The sequence below is a fragment of the Oncorhynchus mykiss genome, chromosome 31, assembly GCF_013265735.2.
Source record: "Oncorhynchus mykiss isolate Arlee chromosome 31, USDA_OmykA_1.1, whole genome shotgun sequence".
NCBI lineage: Eukaryota > Metazoa > Chordata > Actinopteri > Salmoniformes > Salmonidae > Oncorhynchus > Oncorhynchus mykiss.
The window spans coordinates 38,254,090-38,271,262 of record NC_050571.1 but is presented as its reverse complement, the minus strand read 5'-3'; positions in this window follow the sequence as shown (position 1 = coordinate 38,271,262).

Genomic DNA, 17,173 nt, shown 5'->3' with positions numbered 1-17,173 from the left:
ATCAGACTGTTAAACAGCCACCACTAACATTGAGTGGCTGCTGCCAACACACTGACACTGACTCAACTCCAGCCACTTTAATAATGGGAATTGATGGGAAATGATGTAAATATATCACTAGCCACTTTAAACAATGCTACCTTATATAATGTTACTTACCCTACATTATTAATCTCATATGCATACGTATATACTGTACTCTATATCATCGACTGTATCCTTATGTAATACATCTATCACTAGCCACTTTAACTATGCCACTTTGTTTACATACTCATCTCATATGTATATACTGTACTCGATACCATCTACTGTATCTTGCCTATGCTGCTCTGTACCATCACTCATTCATATATCCTTATGTACATATTCTTTATCACCTTACACTGTGTACAAGACAGTAGTTTTGGAATTGTTAGTTAGATTACTTGTTATTACTGCATTGTCGGAACTAGAAGCACAAGCATTTCGCTACACTCGCATTAACATCTGCTAACCATGTGTATGTGACAAATAAAATGTGATTTGATTTGATTTTATTGATTTGATTTGCATGCTCTGGTTTAAATCCCTTTCCTGAGAAAATAAATGTTTCTGTCAGCAGACTGGTACTCCATGGATATGACAGATTCTGTAACCAATATATTCTGATTCGATTCATACATTTGAGTGTATTCTTAATCTTATGGCTCAGTTGGTTGGAGAAGAGTTGTGTGTTTGATTCCAACATAGGCCATCTACTGCATATGTATTCAAATGTGTTATACTGTCATTTCATATACGAGTTTCTGCTTAATACCCATATCACATCATTCTTAAAGTACAATATCAAAGTCTTACTCTTGCTGAAATTGTTGGTTTGAAAGTACTTTTACTATATTTAAAGCACTAGTCAAAAGAAAATCTACAATTGTATTTATTGATGCCACCGACAGAATTTAGACCGATTATTACTTTAAGATATTGCAATCCGATCTTCAGACAGTTCCTCTGCCAGAATGAAGGTATTCCAGTTCATTGTCTAGTCTAGACACTGCTCCCTGCTGCTGCTGCACAAGGAAATCCCAGTCTGCTCTTTGCCTCAACATTGATCATCATCAGTTCCAGCAGAACTGTGCCTGACTTCAGACCACTCTGTACCTCAGAACTAAAAACTCTGCTAGCTTATCTCACACATGATCATTGATTCCACACACATATGCACGTTTACACCTACACACACCATGCATGCACGCACGCACACATATTACACGCACCAGAGGGATCACTGCAAACGTTGGGAGACACTGTCAAAACCGGCCAATAGGGGCAAATCCCCCCACAATCCCGTATCTTAACCTAACCCAGTCGAAATTACGCCTAAACTTAACCTTAGAGTTCTTTCTGCCGTGCCTAAATTTAACACGTCGTCAGAGCGTCAGTTTACCTGTAAAAAAAAGTGTTTGTCTAAGGACGTAAGTACCTATCCCCTCATGTACTTATTTGTGTCTGATCCAGAATTCCCTTGAATTACCCCTAATCATGATCTTCAAGTGACATATAACCTTGATTCTCTCTCTCTATCGCTCTAAAAGTTGTGCTTTAGCTAGTATGCCCTGCATATTTCTTGAGCTTTTAGTCACTTTGCTTTGGCATCGTCTCTCCTGCCTTCGGAAAGTATTCAGATCCCCTTGACTTTTTCCACTTTGTTACATTACAGTCTTATTCTAAAATATATGTTGTTGTCAGGAATTCTGTTCAACCAACACAACCTCCTCCAATAGTTCGGATTTCTGACCTTGGAGGCATATTAATTGGATCTTATTGCTTGTTACATACGTTGAGTATAAAAAACATTAAGAACACCTGCTCTTTCGATGACATAGACTGACCAGGTGAAAGCTATGATACCTTATTGATGTCACTTGTTAAATCCACTTCAATCAGTGTAGATGAAGGAGAGGAGACAGGTTTAAAGACGGATGTTTAAGCTTTGGGACATGGATTGTGTATGTGTGCCATTCAGAGGGTGAACGGGCAAGACAAAATATGTAGGTGCCTTTAAATGGGGTATGGTAGTACGTGCCAGGCAGCACTGCTGGGTTTTTTCACGCTCAACAGTTTCACATGTGCATCAAGAATGGTCCACAACCCAAAGGACATCCAGCCAACTTGACACAACTGTGTGAAGTATTGGAGTCAACATGGGCCAGCATCCCTGTGGAAGGCTTTTGTTGTGGAGTCCATTCCCCTGACGAATGGAGGCTGTTCTGAGGGCAAAATGTGTGTGGGGGGGGGGGGGGGGTGTGCTAGTTTACAAACAATACAAACAAATAAATGACATTGTTAGTATAGATACAAATGAGAGAAAAAAACTGTTTTGCATGACTACATTTCCTGTCATTTACATCATTGTGTCTGTCGGGCCTATTATTTTGCACCTCCAAGTTTGGGTTGTTAAATCAGGTGATGCAATTCCTTTAAAAATAGACCAATTACATTTTCAACAATCACTACCTGTGGCTGCCTGCACCTCGCATCAGGACCAATCGCAAAGAGTGAGAACAAGAAGCACCACTTGTCCAAAGCTTAATTAAGCACCACTTGCAAAAGATGGAGAACAATATAACTACAGTGACCACAATGTTTTTGCGTTGATATGGGAATGGGGGAGATGCCATTACATACGAGCGAAAACATACGTCGGTCATGCATTTCACATTGTCTACCGCACATACATAGAACATAGAACGGCATTTCGTAAAAAAAAAATACATGCAGTTCACTTACCGTTTCGTTACTAGACTCGGTAATCCTGATAGTGCAGGTGTTCGTCTTCCTTCATGACCATATGCAGTCCATATTTTTAATTATAGTTTGTCTCGTCTGTCATTCATCTGAAGGAGCAGTTGGATTTTTTTTCTCTATAATTTACATATCGGCGAATTTTAGTTTCGCACGGTCTGTTTTTCTTTAGATGTAATGTATATGGTTGATGCCGTCTTGCCTCCGTTCGGGATTCCAAAAATGGAGGATTACGTGTGCCTATGTCATACAACATGCACAGAGAAGGCTGCATACAGACATATAATTGCTTAAACACCAGCCAATAATGTGCAACAGCAGCCCACAATTCGGGGAGTTCCTGCATGTGCGAATTCCTGCATCTGCAGGAACACCCTACCCCTCCAGTATCCATCTCCATTGATTCCTGCAGGAACGCCCTCCTCCAGCATGACATCCTAATGTTTGTGTGACACTTTATAACGTGGGTCAAAAGGGAAATAACAGTATGACACAGTGTCCTTCGCTATCACCTGCCGAACACCTGCACTCTCTGTCATTAACAGAACTGCAGGGAAACAGTGCCCGACAGGCGGGGGCAAAGGACACTGTCTACCGGTCGTCTCCACCTCCCGCTAGCACAGCAGACGGGAGGCTAGGGTGACACGTGTACTAGCTAACTAGTTGGTTTGCTAGTTAGCGATACTATGTGCTAGCTTGCTAGCTAGCACACGTTGTCGCCTCTGCCTCCAGCATGCTGTGTACTGGAGGAGGCGAAGGGAATTGTCTACCGGTCATCGCCACATCCCGCTAGGCTAGGGTGAAACAGTGTGCTAGCCAGCTTGCTAGTTAGGTAGAGTACAGTGTCACCCCCTCCTGCTGTGTACTGGAGTCCACCTTAAGACTAGCAGGCTAAGCTAACATAGGATGTCCATCGCTCCCATCTGCCAAACACCTGCCCTCGCCGTCGTTAACAAAACTATGGGAAAACAATGCCCGACAGGTGGGTGGCGAAGGACACTGTCTACCGGTGTACATCTAGCTAGCTACCATTGTCGCCCCTGCCCCTTCTCCTGTGGGGTTTAACGGAGGCTGGGGTGACACCATGTGCTAGGTTGATAGTTAGCTAGCTAGCACACAGTGTTGCCTCCCCTGCTGTGTACCTGTGTGCCACAATTGCACCCTCCAGACAGTCACTTTTTGCTCTCAGCGATAAATGGCAGCGTATTATGTAAGGGCAATAACAATATATTAATGTGATGCATACAAACTTGCTATTTATGATGTCATATTTTTAGCAACGCTTAACACCAACTAGGCTAAAGAGTCGCAAGAGAGCTTATGAAGATTGCACAGCCTATGACACCATGATATTTAGCAAATAAAATGACTGTGTCTAATGATTATGTTTGTTTGTTTGTTGATACATACATATTACTGAATGTAAGTTAATTCAATATTTTCCTATTGTGTTGAGGTAGGTAAAATGTGAATTTATGACTGAATGTCAGTGGTGGTAAAGGTAAAAAGGTAAAAAGGTAAAAATACTGTACTTTAATATTAACATTTTTGACGACCTCTACTTCACTACATTCCAAAATAAAATCATGTACTTTTTACTATTTACATTTTCCCTGACACCCAAACGTACTCGTTACATTTTGAATGCATAGCAGGAGAGGAAAATTACAAGAAATCCTGCTATGCCCTGCGACGAACCATCAAACAGGCTATACAGGGCTAAGATTGAATCATACTACACTGGCTCCGACGCTTGTCTTATGTGGCAGGGCTTGCAAACTATTACAGACTACAAAGGGTAGCACAGCTGAGAGCTGCCCAGTGACACGAGCATACCAGACGAGCTAAATCACTTATATGCTCGCTTCGAGGCAAGCAACACTGAGGCATGCATGAGAGCATCAGCTGTTCCGGATGACTGTGTGATCACGCTCTCCGTAGCCAACGTGAGTAAGACCTTTAAACAGATCAACATACACAAGGCTGCGGGGCCAGATGGATTACCAGGACGTGTGCTCCGGGCATGTGCTAACCAACTGGCAGGTGTCTTCACTGACATTTTCAACATGTCCCTGATTGAGTCTGTAATACCAACATGTTTCAAGTAGACCACCATAGTCCCTGTGCCCAAGAACACAAAGGCAACCTGCCTAAATGACTACAGAACCGTAGCACTCACGTCTGTAGCCATGAAGTGCTTTGAAAGATTGGAAATGGCTCTAATCAACACCAATATCCCAGAAACCCTAGACCCACTCCAATTTGCATACCGCCCCAACAGATCCACAGATGATGCAATCTCTATTGCACTCCACATGGCCCTTTCCCACCTGGACAAAGGGAACACTTATGTGAGAATGCTGTTCATTGACTACAGCTCAGCGTTCAACACCATAGTACCCTCAAAGCTCATCACTAAGCTAAGGACCCTGGGACAAAACACCTCCCTCTGCAACTGGATCCTGGACTTCCTGACGGGCCGCCCCCAGGTGGTGAGGGTAGGTAGCAACACATCTGCCAGGCTGATCCTCAACACTGGAGCTCCACAGGGGTGCGTGCTCAGTCCCCTCATGTACTCCCTGTTCACCCACGACTGCATGGACAGGCACGACTCCAACACCATAATTAAGTTTGCAGACAACACAACCTGATTAAAGACAATGACGAGACAGCCTATAGGGAGCAGGTCAGAGACCTGGCCGTGTGGTGCCAGAATAACAACCTATCCTTCAACGTAGCCAAGACTAAGGAGATAATTGTGGACTACAGGAAAAGGAGGACCGAGCACGCCCCCATTCTCATCGACGGGGCTGTAGTGGAGCAGGTTGAGAGCTTCAAGTTCCTCGGGGTCCACATCAACAACAAACTAGAATGGTCCAAACACACCAAGACAGTCATGAAGAGGGCACGACAAAGCCTATTCCCCCTCAGGAAACAAAAGATTGAGAGTGCCCCGGCTGTCTGTAAATAAATAGAAATCAAAAAAATGATGCTCTCTGGTTTGCTCAATATAAGCAATTTGAAGTTATTTATACCTTTACTTTTGATACATAAGTATATTTTTAGAATTTACATTTATTTTTGATACTTAAGTAAAGGATATTTAACCCAAAATTATTTTAGACTTTTACTTAAGTAATTTTCTATTGAGGTATCTTTACTTTTACTTAAATATGACAATTATGTACTTTTTCCACCATTGTTGAATACATTTAGTATTTTATTAGGATCCCCATTAACTCCTGCCAAGGGATTATGGGATGATTTATTAGATTTTTTTCACCTTTATTTAACCAGGTAGGCCAGTTGAGAACAAGTTCTCATTTACAACTGCGACCTGGCCATGATAAAGCAAAGCAGTGCGACAAAAACAACATCACAGAGATACACATGAACAAACGTACTGTCAATAACACAAAATAAAATAAAAATAGAAATATCTATGTGCAAATGTAGAACAGTAGGGAGGTAGGCAATAAATAGGCCATAGAGGCGAAAATAATTACAATTTAGCATTAATACTGGAGTCATAGATGTTCAGTTGATGATGTGCAAGTAGAGATACTGGAGTGCAAAAGAGCAAGAGGGTAAGTAATAATATGGGGATGAGGTTGTTGGGTGTGCTGTTTACAGATTGGCTGTGTACAGGTACAGTGATCAGTAAGCTGCTCTGACAGCTGATGCTTAAAGTTAAAGAGGGAGATATAAGACTCCAGCTTCAGAGATTTTTGCAATTCGTTCCAGTCATTGGCAGCAGAGAACTGGCAGGAAAGGCAGCCAAAGGAAGTGTTGGCTTTGGGGATGACCAGTGAAATATAGCTGCTGGAGTGTGTGCTACGGTTGGGTGTTGCTATGGTGACCAGTGAGCTGAGATAAGGCGGTGTTTACCTAGCAAAGACTTATAGATGACCTGGAGCCAGTGGGTTTGGCGAAGGATATGTAGTATGGGCCAGCCAACAAGAACATACAGGTCGCAGTGGTGGGTAGTATATAAATAAAACAGATGGCACTGTGATAGACTACATCTAGTTTGCTGAGTAGAGTGCTGGGGGCTATTTTGTCAATTAAATCGGCGAAGACACTGATCGTTAGGATAGTCCGTTTTACGAGGGTATGTTTGAGTGAAGGACCTTTGTTGCGAAATAGGTAGCCGATTCTATATATACATTTGGAATGGAGATGCTTCATGTGAGTCTGGAAGGAGAGTTTACAGTCTAACCTGACACCTAGCTATTTGTAGTTGTCCACATATTCTAGGTCAGAACTGTCCAGAGTAGTGATGCTAGTCGTGCATGATAAAAAAAAAAATATTTAAAAAAATACACCCAACAATGACAATAAAATAGGCTGGTATGTAACATCCTACATTAACATGAGAAAATATTTATTGTATAATTTTTTGTCAACTCACAGCCTATCCATAACTCAACATACTGTAACCTGGCAAATATTATCTATTTAATCTCTCTCCATTTCTCAAATGTCTATATCTGTGTTTGTACACTAAGGCCTGATCCACTGATAAAAGCAACTAACTTACTTGCTCACCTTTTTGTTGACAAGGTTTCAGTACTGTTTGCTGGCATTACATTGGGGAGGACGTGGAAATACCTCCTGGAGTGGAATAAGTTGAATGGATGTTTGATGCCATTCCTTTGGCTCCGTTCCAGCCACTATTATTTGCGGTCCTCCCCTCAGCAGCCTCCAGTGATACAGTAGCAGTACTGGCTATGTCATGTGCGATGGTTATGAAGTGCTATTCAACAGTCACAAGAAGGGGACTTAGTCCTATGTGGCATGTCAAGGTAACTGTAGCCTACTGTTCAGATGGGTTAAATGCAAACTGAAATCTGGACACTAACTGTAGGTCTATAACCTTTCACATAGCAGTAATATTAACTCCTGTAGAATGAATACTTTTTTGCAGTAAAATCATACACCAAATGCAGGCAAAATTGTACTTGGGAAAAGGAGTGGAGAATTGTTTACAATTTCTTTCAGCATCTTGAGAGAACGTCCAGTTAGATAACTTTGGTAGAGGTGCTATCTTTATCAGCATCATAAAAGATAGCATTTCAACCACGTAAATTGCATCCAAGCCGAACTCAAACATCCAAGCCGAACATCCAAGCCGAACTCAAATCTTATCAGAAACATGTTGGGTCATTTTCATTGCTTTCTATTTCCTTATAACAGGTCAAACTGATGTCATATGACATTTAACACAAAAATGTGCTATTGCAAATTCACCCAGATCCCTAAGCGTATTTCCTGCGCGAAAGAAGCAGATGTGACAGAGAAAACTTTAACGATGTCAACTAGACATTATTATTCTGGTGAGCAAGTGTTTATTTAGTCTTCTAGGACAACATACAGCACAATGACAGAAGAAAGCTGCATGTACTGTATCTAATTATAGACAGGTTGACTATACAAAAGCCCGCCAAAATGTCAGAAATTATAAGCAGAAACATATCTAAATCAGGAAACAACAAAAAAATCCTGCAACTGCTGTCAAAAAATAATTCCACTGTCTCTGACTGTAGCCTACATATCATTTTCTATATTAGTGGGTTAGGGTCGGGTGCGGGTCTCAGATTTTCACTTTATCATATATAGTCAGCAGGTTATTAGCAATTGCGGGCGGGTATGTGTGACAAGTTTGCATTCCCTCCTGTCCATTAAGATGCCACCAATCTCCTCCGTACTGTTTCATCCTCTTTTACCACTTCACCAAATCTTTCCCAAACATTACTTTTCTGGTCCTCCCTTCTCTTTATTTTCAACTCTCCATTTCACAGCTTTTCTCTTATTGAATGAACTCCAACATTGTTATTTTTGCCCCGGCATATTGATTTGAACTTTTTCTGATTGTTCCCAAATGCATTTGGTGATTGGCATATAGGCTATTTGGAAAGCATTCAGTTCGGCCCAAAAGTTAATGCTTATGCATAGGGTTGGGTAGATTACTTCCTAAATGTAATCTGTTACAGTTACTGTCCAAAATTGTAATCAGTAATGTAATGTATGCATTACCCAAACTCAGTAACGTAATGTGATTACATTCAGTTACTTTTAGATTACTTTCCCCTTAAGAGGCATTAGAAGAAGACAACAATATATGTTATCAATTTAACGACATCTATTGCAGGATAAATCAATCTTAAAGTTTACATAGCTGACCATATGTGGATGTTAAATTTTACTTTATGGGTTGGTTATGTAGGTTTCTTCTAACCCATCACTTTCTACTACATATAACAATACGATTAAATTATATCTTTACATTAAAAACCAGTCTATCAGAATTCCAGTCATTCCAATAAATCTTATACCCCTTGATCTTCAAGAATAGGACTTAGAAATATGGAAGTATAGATAAGCCTGTCATGTATTGTCATGTTGTGTCTTGTTTCTGAGGTCCAAGCTGTCATTGGTTGGCCCGTCGAGCTGCAGCGCTTTCTCGGCTTTGCGAACTTCTATCGTCGTTTCATCCGTAATTTCGGTCAGGTGGCAGCTCCTCTCACAGCCCTTACTTCTGTCAAGACGTGCTTTAAGTGGTCCGTTTCCGCCCAGGGAGCTTTTGATCTCCTCAAGAATCGTTTTACATCCGCTCCTATCCTTGTTACACCTGACGTCTCTAGACAGTTCGTTGTCGAGGTTGACGCGTCAGAGGTGGGCGTGGGAGCCATTCTTTCTCAGCGCTCCCTCTCTGACGACAAGGTCCACCCATGCGCGTATTTTTCTCATCGCCTGTCGCCGTCGGAACGTAACTATGATGTGGGAAACCGCGAACTGCTCGCCATCCGGTTAGCCCTAGGCGAATGGCGACAGTGGTTGGAGGGGGCGACCGTTCCTTTTGTCGTTTGGACTGACCATAGGAACCTTGAGTACATCCGTTCTGCCAAACGACTTAATGCGCGTCAGGCGCGTTGGGCGCTGTTTTTCGCTCGTTTCGAGTTCGTGATTTCTTATCGCCCGGGCTCTAAGAACACCAAGCCTGATGCTTTATCTTGTCTCTTCAGTTCTTCAGTAGCCTCCACTGACCCCGAGGGGATTCTCCCTGAGGGGCGTGTTGTCGGGTTGACTGTCTGGGGAATTGAGAGGCAGGTAAAGCAAGCGCTCACTCACACTCCGTCGCCGCGCGCTTGTCCTAGGAACCTTCTTTTCGTTCCCGTTCCTACTCGTCTGGCCGTTCTTCAGTGGGCTCACTCTGCCAAGTTAGCCGGCCACCCTGGCGTTCGGGGTACGCTTGCTTCCATTCGCCAGCGTTTTTGGTGGCCCACCCGGGAGCATGACACGCGTCGTTTCGTGGCTGCTTGTTCGGTCTGCGCGCAGACTAAGTCCGGTAACTCCCCTCCTGCCGGCCGTCTCAGGCCGCTTCCCATTCCCTCTCGACCGTGGTCTCACATCGCCTTAGATTTTGTCACCGGACTGCCTTCGTCAGCGGGGAAGACTGTTATTCTTACGGTTGTCGATAGGTTCTCTAAGGCGGCTCATTTCATTCCCCTTGCTAAGCTTCCTTCTGCTAAAGAGACGGCACAAATCATCATCGAGAATGTTTTCAGAATTCATGGCCTTCCGTCAGACGTCGTTTCGGACAGAGGTCCGCAATTCACGTCTCAATTTTGGAGGGAGTTTTGCCGTTTGATTGGGGCTTCCGTCAGTCTCTCTTCCGGCTTTCACCCCCAGTCTAACGGTCAAGCAGAACGGGCCAATCAGACTATTGGTCGCATCTTACGCAGTCTTTCTTTTCGCAACCCTGCGTCTTGGTCAGAACAGCTCCCCTGGGCAGAATACGCCCACAACTCGCTTCCTTCGTCTGCGACCGGGCTATCTCCTTTTCAGAGTAGCCTCGGGTACCAGCCTCCGCTGTTCTCATCTCAGTTCGCCGAGTCCAGCGTCCCCTCCGCTCAGGCTTTTGTCCAACGTTGCGAGCGCACCTGGAAGAGGGTCAGGTCTGCACTTTGCCGTTATAGGACGCAGACTGTGAGGGCTGCTAATAAGCGTAGAACTAAGAGTCCTAGATATTGTCGCGGTCAGAGAGTTTGGCTCTCCACTCAGAACCTTCCCCTTAAGACGGCTTCTCGCAAGTTGACCCCGCGGTTCATTGGTCCGTTCCGTATTTCTCGGGTCATTAATCCTGTCGCAGTTCGACTTCTTCTTCCGCGATACCTTCGTCGCGTCCACCCGGTCTTCCATGTCTCCTGTATCAAGCCCGTTCTTCGCGCCCCCGCTCGTCTTCCCCCCCCCCCCCATCCTTGTCGAGGGCGCACCCATCTACAGGGTCCGTAGGATTTTGGACATGCGTCCTCGGGGCCGTGGTCACCAGTACCTCGTAGATTGGGAGGGGTACGGTCCTGAGGAGAGGAGTTGGGTTCCCTCTCGGGACGTGCTGGACCGTGCGCTGATCGAGGATTTCCTCCGTTGCCGCCAGGTTTCCTCCTCGAGTGCGCCTGGAGGCGCTCGGTGAGTGGGGGGGTACTGTCATGTATTGTCATGTTGTGTCTTGTTTCTGTCCTTTCCTTTCACCCTGTCTCCCTCTGCTGGTCGTACTAGGTTACCGTTTCTGTCCCTCTTTCCCCCAGCTGTTCCTTGTCTTCTCTGACTACCTCATTCACCCCTTTTCCCACCTGTTCCCTCTTTCCCTCTGATTAGGTCCCTATATCTCTCTCTGTTTCTGCTCCTGTCTTTGTCGGATTCTTGTTTGTGTGTCTCATGCCTGAACCAGACTATCATCGTGTTTGCTGCAACCTTGTCCTGTCCTGTCGGAATCTACCTGTCCATCTGAGCCCACGTGTGTTCATCATTAAAGAAACTCTGTTTGTTAATTCGCTTTTGGGTCCTCATTCACGCACCTGACAAAGCCATATTGTTTTACCTGAGCATAACCCCAAAACTAAGGATTTATCAACCAGCACTACTTTGTTGTTTATGATTTTGATGTGGTGGAGGACTGATTGGGCTCATTGATTCCAGTTGAAAAATAATTGCTGCGCTCATGGAATGTCATTCACATTGTCCAAGTTTATCATTTAAAAGGCTAATTGATCATTAGAAAACGCTTTTGCAATTATGTTAGCACAGCTGAAAACTGTTGTGCCTGATTAAAGAAGCAATAAAACTGGCCTTCCTTAGACTAGTTGAGTATCTAGAGCATCAGCATTTGTGGGTTCGATTACAGGCTCCAAATGGCTAGAAACAAATAACTTTCTCCTGAACAACGTCAGTCTATTCTTGTTCTGAGAAATGAAGGCTATTCCATGCGAGAAACAATGTTGTACAATGCTGTGTACTACTCCCTTCACAGTACAGCGCAGACATTCTCTACCCAGAATAGAAAGAGGAGTGGGATGCCCCCGTGCACAAATTAGCAAGAGGACAAGTACATTAGAGTGTCTAGTTTGAGAAACAGACGCCTCACAAGTCCTCAACTGGCAGCTTCATTAAATAGTACCCACAAAACACCAGATGACCACTGTCATCACAGTGGTCTCTGACTTGTGGTCAGACTCGCTCAGGTGGAACAAACTTAAACTTGCGCCTTTTTTCAATGCTGATTTGAATGTCATTGAGAAAACAGAGAAGTGTCAAATATTTGTTTTCCTCACAATCATCCTTTCTGAATTTAAAAGTAATCCTCAAAGTAATCATCTAGTTTTTCAAAAGTATCTGTAATGTTATTACAATATTTTTTGTTGTTAACGTAATGGATTACAGTTGATGTTTTATGTAATCCCTTACATGTACATTGTCATCTGTTACTCCCCAGCCATACTTATGCACTAATGCATATGCCTAAAATAATGAAAGAAAAACCTAAATGTAGCATATAGATAGATATAAATCGCACAAGAATGATACATTTATGGATTTTTTAAGGTAATGTTTTCTCGTTATTTAACCCGCCCGCCACTCACCCGCCCTTTATCCACACAATATTAATGACCCTAAATCCGACCCCACCTGTGGATATCCGCAGGGACGGCAGGTTAAGAGTCAACCCATGCATCACTATTGTCTGCCAACAACACAGTGTCAGTGTTTGTGTTTGTGTGTGTGTAGGACTGCATTCTAGCCTCTTAAGCCCACCAGGAAATTGGGATTGGAGGTTCTCTACCATCTAAGGTGTGTGTGTATACTGTACTTCCACATTATTATAGCCACACCAACAGAGAATCAAAGCTGACCTTTGATGTGGAGCCACTCCTTTCTTTCACACACGGTCTGATATCAAGAAAAGCAAACTACAGTATGTGGTTTCTGATCCGTGCCTTTGTATGTCTAGCCAAGAGGTATTACTGGTATCACGTTTTAAGGTAAGACCCAGATGCAGACTGTGTCGAAGTAACACAGTTTATTACAACAGGGGCAGGCAAAAGACAGGTCAGGCAGGGGTCAGTTCAGGCATAGTTTGGTGATCCGGGGGAGAGGGGTGGGCCAGGAAACAGGAGACAAAGGGCTGTGAGACATGGGTTTAACTCTGGACACATGAAAGGTAGGATGTATACGAATGATACGGGGCAACAGAGGACGAACAGCAAAGGGGCTAATAATCTTGGAGTGGGGGAGAAAGGTCTCGGCTTCTGGGGGTGTAGCCACGGAGCTATAGTGGCGTGCCAGTGCATCTGGCTTGACCTTCTTGGATACCGGTCGGTGCTGCAGAAGGGAAGTGGCCCGGGCCTTGCTGAAGCCCTCCCGGAGGTCCTGGTACTCCGCGGGGCTGGCAGAGAGGTCCGGTGCAATTTCCAAGTCCCCAGGAAGATGTCCCAGGGCAGGCAGAGCTGACTTCAGGCCATGAGTGTAGCAGGGCAGGCTCCAGCCCACGATGGCACCAGTAGCTCAGTCAATAGAGAGATTGTGTCGCTGGAGCCAAGAGAATCCCAATACCACGGGAACCTGCGGAGACTCAACTAGCAAGAATTTGATTGTCTTGCTGTGGTTCCCTGACACTCGTAGGTTGATGGGGGTGGTATGTTGGGTGACCCAGCCTATAGAGCACCTGTCCAGCGCTCTAACATCCATGGGAATGGAGAGGGGTTGAGTGGGGATTCCCAGCTCGGACGCCAGGGTAATGTCTATAAGACTCACATCGGCCACCGAGTCGATGAGTACCTCTGGAGAGACTTGGACTGGTCGCACCACAGCAAGATGGCATGGAGAGGGGGGCGAGTAATGGGACAAGAAAAATTATATTTTTTGACCCACCAGAGTACTTACTCCAAAGAATGAGCTTAGGTCTCTTGAAGGGACAGGTAGACACATAATGACCGGCAGTACCTCCAATACAGACATCGCTGGGTGTCAAGTCTGCGTACGTGTTTGGCTGGAGACAGTCCAGCCATGCCGAGCTGCATCGGCTCTAGAAGAGGTGAATTGGCAGTCTTCGGAGGCTCTTGGAGGAACTAGGGTAATCTTGGATCCTCTCAGGGACGTAGCCGACCATCGATCCGGATGGTTAAAACGATGATCGAGTCGAGATCCTTTACTTCCTCCGATACCACTTGCAGGAACGTTTCGAACAGCGCTTCTGGGTTCCAGGCACCCTCCGCTGCTACCGTGTGGAAGTCCACCGCATAGTCTACCACACTGAGGGTGTCCTGCTGAAGCCGGAGTAACTTCCGGGCAGCCTCTCTCCTGGACAACGTAGCCTCGAAAACCTTTTTCACTTCTGCCACAAATCCCTCCAGACTGAAGCTTACGGCCAACTGTTGTTCCCAAATGGCCGGAACCCAGGCGAGGGCCCTCCTGGACATCAGCGTGGTGAGGTACGCTATCTTAGAGCAGTCTGAGGGGAGGGAGGGCTGGATTCCTGGGAAACCGTGGTGATGGCGCTGTTACCAGCTGGGTTACTGAGGGGCTGGGAGGTTAACGTCGTGGTTGGCTGCCTAGTAGACAACCCACGGAATTGCTCCCTCAATGTGTCCAATACTTGGTCATGAGGTTCGGCCACGGCCTGGAACCTTTCCATCAGACCACGAAGCAACACCTTGTGCCTTCCAATGATGGCTTCTTGGGAGGCGAGGGAGTTGTGGATCTGGTCCGAGTCTGCTGGGTCAGTCAGGGCCAGTTCGTACTATCACATTTTAAGGTAAGACCCAGATGCAGACTGTGTCGAAGTAAAAGTTTTTCACAACAGGGGCATGCAAATGACAGGCCAAGGCAGGCAGCGGTCAATAATCCAGAGAGGGTGTAAAGGTACAGGACAGCAGGCAGGCTCAGGTCAGGCAGAGGTTGGTGATCCAGAGTAGTGGGGCAAAGGTACAGGACAACAGGCAGGCTCAGGGCAGGCAGAACGGTCAGAACCTGGAAACTAGAAAACAGGGACACAAAAAGCTGGTCGGTTCTACGAACAAAAGGAACTGGCAACAGACAAACAGAGAACACAGGTGAATGGGGAAGATGGGCAACACCTCAAGGGAGTGGAGACAATCACAAAGACAGGTGAAACAGATCAGGCTGTGAAAACTGGACTCTATTCCAAATCCCATTTCAGATATAACCCAGCCCAGCCAACCGGGAACATTCCCAGAACATTAGCTAAGATTCCCATTAAGTTCTGGTATTATCTATCATTAGGATGGTAACATCCCAAAAACATTCAAAGAATGTTTTTGATAACTAAACCTTTTTATAATTAAATATATTTGTAATGCTCTCCTAACATTCACTAAAATGTTGTGCACAACATCTGAAAACCACCACAGAACATTCCCTAAAACTTATTAGGTTTCCAGGTAAAGTAATAACACAATGTATCAGTAATGTTTTCCAAGCAACCCAAAATTGGTTCTGTGAAAGTTAACATAATATTCGTTAGGTTACAGCAAATGGTCTCAAAACACAAAAACTGTCCAGTTGTGCTGGTGAATATACAAAGTTTTTATAAACCATTCACATGATATTACAAGAACGCTCCGAGAACACATTTCATCTTTCCATTAAACGTTGCCAGAATGTTTCATTAGGTTGTGGAAGCAGTCTAGTTAGAATATTTTGAGGACGTCACAAAATATATGTTTCTGTCACACCATGACCTGTTTCACCTGTCTTTGTGCTTGAAATGTTCTGGGAACCTTTAAATAACTTAGACCAGGTGTTTTGTCAACAATCTTACATTATATGATTGTCCTGTGCAACCTAACTTAAACATTGTATGAATGTCATCACAACTGAGAATATTTTGTGTTTTGGGAACTTATTTCTTGTAATGTACCCATACTGTTCCCACAACCCTAATTAAATGTTCTGGGAACCTTTAAAGATCTCAGGAAGGCCATTCTGTCATCATTCTTGCAACATCAAAGGAATGTTTGTGCACCCTGAAACAAACATGATCTGAATGTCAGCACAACTGGACAGTTTTAGTGTTTTGGGAACCTACTGTATCTGGTGTCATATTCCCACAATGTTAGCAAAACCTAAATAAACATTCTGCAAACCTTTGAAAGAACAGACAAACTGTGTTCTGCAAACATTCTTGTAACATCAGGTGAATGTTATTTGCACTCTAAATGAAACATTGTAGAGTCATCTTCACAACTGGACTTTTTGTGTTTTGGGAATATATCTTTTGTGATGTCCAGACTGTTCGCACAACCTAATGAAACATTCTGGGAACCTTGAAAGAACCAATTAATTGTGTTCTAGGAACATTCTTGCAACATCAGATATATATTTTATACAAAAGGTCTGTAATTATCAGCGTGACCGAATAGTTTTATGGTATGAGAACATTTGCCACGACATAACAAATGTTCTGGGAACTTTCACAGAATCAATTTTGGTTTGCTGGGAGGGCTGCAGTTACTTTTTTATTCAATGATTCTGGGGCTGATTGGACAGGTTCCCCACTTTAGTCCCTGTAATATTGGTGGGATTGACTGGGATTGACAGGCCATGTCATTTGCATATACAAAATAATGATGATTAATATCCGAGTGCATGGTTCTAATGTTATAATCGATGAAATGACTTTGGAGTACAAAGCTACTTTTGTGTTTGAGAAAATGTTCAATGTTCAACGGCGTGCCATTCCAAAAATTTTGTCAGTAGGGTTTAACAAATCTTATGCGGTATGATATCTGGCATGCAGGCCATATTCAGCTCTCAGTAAGTAAGGACTTTGTGTGGACACGTTCTGTGAATTAATGAAAATAAAGCCCTTGACAGAGGTAGAAGTATACCACTTTGCTGGTTTGAGAGGCCTTCGTTTAGCCCTAAGGATTTGGTTTTCAATAGGTGATTCACAGCTTGTTCAGTTGAAATTCTAAGGTCGGTGTGTGTATGCGTGTGTGTTTGTGTGCACGTGCATGTGCATGAAACATGTGTGTGCCTGTCTAGTTATTCGGAGTAACATCAGTGAGAAATTTGACAGGGACAAGCACTT